This window comes from Propithecus coquereli, unplaced genomic scaffold (assembly GCF_000956105.1).
Source record: "Propithecus coquereli isolate 6110/MARCELLA unplaced genomic scaffold, Pcoq_1.0 Scaffold60, whole genome shotgun sequence".
In the NCBI taxonomy this organism is placed as follows: Eukaryota; Metazoa; Chordata; class Mammalia; order Primates; family Indriidae; genus Propithecus; species Propithecus coquereli.
This window is the reverse complement of record NW_012151952.1, coordinates 3,500,176-3,504,406: the sequence shown is the minus strand read 5'-3', so window position 1 is coordinate 3,504,406 and position 4,231 is coordinate 3,500,176.

Below are 4,231 nucleotides of genomic sequence, written 5' to 3'. Positions count from 1 at the left end.
CACGATGTACATATATATCAAATCATGTTGTACACCTTGAATATATATAATTTTTATTTGCCAATTAAAGATTTTAAATTTAATAAGCAACATCCTAGAAAATGGCAAAATTATAAGACTCACCATCATTCACAACACTGACATTGGTTAGCCAGAAAGATATCCCATTCTCACTCATAACAAAATATATAAAATGTTCAGGATTTAAGGGATATGTTTGACATAAAATTATCAAGTTTTATTGGGAGACATAAGAGAAGTTTCAAATAAATTGAGGGATATAGATACATTGTGACATCAATCAAAATCCATCTTCAAGAAAAAGAACTAATTTTCCAGGGCAGGGTGTATTTAGCATGTATAAGGTCTTTTTTAAAATAGAGCTTATTATGATGATTCTAAGATTCACTTTGGAAAAAGGGAAAGCCCTAACAAGTAAGACTACTGAATAATATTTTAAAGATGAATGTGGATAGGATGGGGACAGCGGGGGTCAAGGGACGAAACAGAGCTATCCTCTTCCCTGGCGTGCCTCTGGCATGTAGCACTATCCCTAACGTAGAACAGGCACCGAATTTGTATCAAATGAATAAATGCAGCTTAAAAATGTACACTGGCAAGACTCCAACAGATAAATGCAGAAAGGCTGTGAACAGACATCCTTGTAAGAGGACGTGCAAATGAGTGACAAATGAAGTATTTAGCCAATATTAATTATATCAAAACAACAGCTAATAAGTATGATTTAATTCTAAAACTGCATCAAGCAAACCTGAAAAACTGGTATATTGCTAGCAGCATTGTTTTGTTAGACCAACCCTTTGGAAATGTGGTTTTATATCCTTAAAAATGTCACCCCCTTGGATCCAGTAATTCAACGGTTAGGAATTTATCTGAAGGAAATAATCTTTTAAAAGAAAGCCATAATTAAAAAGATGTTCATTACAATGGTATCATATTGTCAAAACAATGTGTAAATTAGGTAAAAGAGAAGAATTCACATAATCGTATGATAGGATATGATGAAATAATCAGAAATGATGCAGAGACTGAAATGACATGGAAAATGATGTCATATTAAATTTTAAAAACAGAATAGATATATAAGACCAGTATGAGAGCAACTGTATAGATACAATAAAGACTGGGAAAACGCCATAGAAAAAAACAGAAAATACCATGCCAGCATAGTGGCAATGAGTTATTTTTGTTCTTAAATTTCTTTTAAGGTTAGTGCGCTATTACCCAAATAAAACAATTTGTAAAACAGGAGACATAAGCACTAGCCGGCAACCTTCACGAGGAAGCCACTCCATTCTCCTTGTACTTTGCATTACATTTTCTTTGCTCTGTTAATCTATTTTTCAAGTTATAAAAACCCTAATCAGCGTCCCTAAATCAACTCCGGGTGTTTTGCCTTGCACCCTTCCAGCTCAATGATACCTCCCCTAAAGGCAGAGGCCATTTCTCTGGTCTAGTTGATCTTTCCTCAGACCCCTCCTCGGCGCCAGACAGCACCCTGCACCTGCTAGGTAAACTCAGAGCTGCTGATAGAGCTGGGAAGATTTCTAGGATGTCTCAAACACACATCTTTGAACGCAGCACTTGGGATTAAATTCTGGCTCCTCGAACTGGAAGCTAGGCCACACCTGCAGGGCTTGAGGTCCTTTCCCACAAAGTTTATCTTCCGAAGTTGTAACCAGCACAACATCCCCTTGTTATAAAGATGACAAAAGAGGGAAGAGAAAAGATTCGAGACTGTGTGTTGCAAGACCTCAGGGACATCAGACGCGCTTACTTACTTAATTTCAGACGAGAACGCAAAGCACCACTCCTGTGGATTGCTCCAGACACTTTTCTGAGCCCATTTTCTCCGTCTCCAGGTCTCCAGGCCTTGCTGCTTCCAGGCTCATTTAGGTCACTGGCGGAATTCAGTTCCATGTGGTTGCAGGAGCGTCTTGCCGGCTGTTGGCTGGGGTCAGTCTCAGCTTCTAGAGGCCTCCACATTCCCTACTTTGTGGCCTCCTTCATCTTTAAAGTCAGCAAAAGTGAATAAAATCAATCCTTCTCACGCGTTGAATCTCACTAACTTTCCCTTCTGCTGCCTCGCTGCTGTTTCCAGGTGCAGAAAGTTCTCTGCTTTTATAAGGACTCGTGTGACTAAATTGGATGCACCTGGATAATTCAGGCTCATCTCATTTAAGGCCCTTAACCTTAATTCCATCTGTAAAGTCCTTTTTGCCATATTATGTAACTTATTCCCAAGTTCCAGGTTTCAGGCCACAGACCTCTTTGATTGGCCTTTCTGCCTTCTGTATATTGAAGCTCACACCGCTCAATGATAGGACCCGCTTTCTCTCCTTTTTATATCATTAATATTTTCTAGACTTCTAGACTTCTTGCAGTCTAGCATCTGGCTGTTTGACATTTCCTCCTCTTTCCCGACATCATCCTGAGAGGCACTAGACACCACTGTGGCGACCTTCTTTCTCATTGCCAAGCATTTTCACTTCCAATCCACTTTTTATGGCCACCCATTGCTATGCCGTTTCCAAAAGGGAATCCGTCGTAAGCAGTAGAAAGTTGTCCCCTGATACATATGGGGCTGAACTTTTATTGTAAAATGACGGGCTTTTATTTGATAATTTATGTATGCAAAATGGATTAAAACCAAATTTGAGAAGCATGAACAATACCTGGTAATAGAGGATATGATTATACGGCATCCGTCAAAACATGTCAGTAAACTGATTTTTTAAAAACCAAGGGTAAACAATTTCATAGTCCCAAATGTCAGACTTGAATAGGAAGAAATATGATTTTGGAATGAAGCCTTTTAACAGTCCTGTGGAATGACAGGAATTGATTTTGGCACCTAGATTTGAATTCTCTTGCTGCTTTTTAAGACATATTAAACAGGAGATCAGTACTAAATCTGGTTACATCAGTAAGATTTTAGAGAGAGTGAGTATGATTTGCATGTCATATAAAGCCCATTTTCTCCATTAGGGGTAGAGGAATGGGCCATCTTCTCAACGAAGTCACATAGGATCTCACTCATGCAGGGGTCGTGGGGATACTGCTGTACGTAATGAAGACTTAACATGACGCTCAGTTTTGCTCGGTGGGTTGTTGCTCTACTGCGTTTATTTATCTACAGCAGATGTAAGTGGCAGCCCAGCAGGCACCCCATCCAGTGCTTCTGGACGATCACAAAACTATCATACAAACCATAGTCCTTCATATTTTCCAAGAGGAGAAATTATCTTTTAAAATAGGCTTTTATAGATGACTTGTAAAAATAAAATAGTCAAGACTTGAGAAAAGATTTAAAAAAAAAAAAAACACAATAATTGGGCTTGATTTTGCATCCCTGAGTCCCACGACACAGCCCAAATAATTTGTAAACTTTAAGCGCATAAAATGGGTTTCTTGTTAAAGATTCCCTAGCATGGAGATTCTTTTGAGTCAGTAGTTTTGGAGTCCTGGTCAGAAATTGGAGTGTTTAATGAACACCTCACCTGACTCTGATAATGATGGTCATAAACGCACCATGGTTTGAGTAACACTGTCCACATGCTCCTTCTCCCAGCTGCTGTTTCAAATTATGGGGAAGGTTGAAAGAGGTAGAGGAGAGAGAGAGAGAGAGAGAGAGAGAGAGAGAGAGAGAGGGGATGGGAAGGAAGGGAAAGAATTGCAATTTTTAACCTTCCAAAAAATTTTTGTTCTGCTTCTCCTTCTCCATTCACCCCCATTTCCCAGCACGAATAATAACACCTCAAACTAAAAGTCAAATTTTGTCTTTATTAAGAATTCATAGCTGTTGGAATGCTTTAAGGCTCTAAAAGCCTTTCAAGGACTCAAGTGGAAATGCTTCTAAGTGGCTAAAATAAAAGCCAAAGTTGGAGCCAGGTCCCCAGAATCTCCCTGAAACGGGCTCCCATCCAAATGGACACAGTAGCAATTTACTCCCTTCTGGTTCTCCTTGCAAAAAGCTGCTAAAAGACCAAAAGAAAAAAAAATTATCTATTGTCTTCTCGGTGAACGGTCATCCTAATCATTCCAAAATGCTTATAGAAATTTGAAATGGTGGCAATAATTACAAACCACTGACAGTGTAGGCATTAAAAAAATCATTGGCGTGAACTGCCCCTTTAAGAGTCTTAATTTGCAATCAAGTCAAGAGCTATTCTAGCGAATCTGGGAGCTGTATGAGGGACAAAGTTCACAG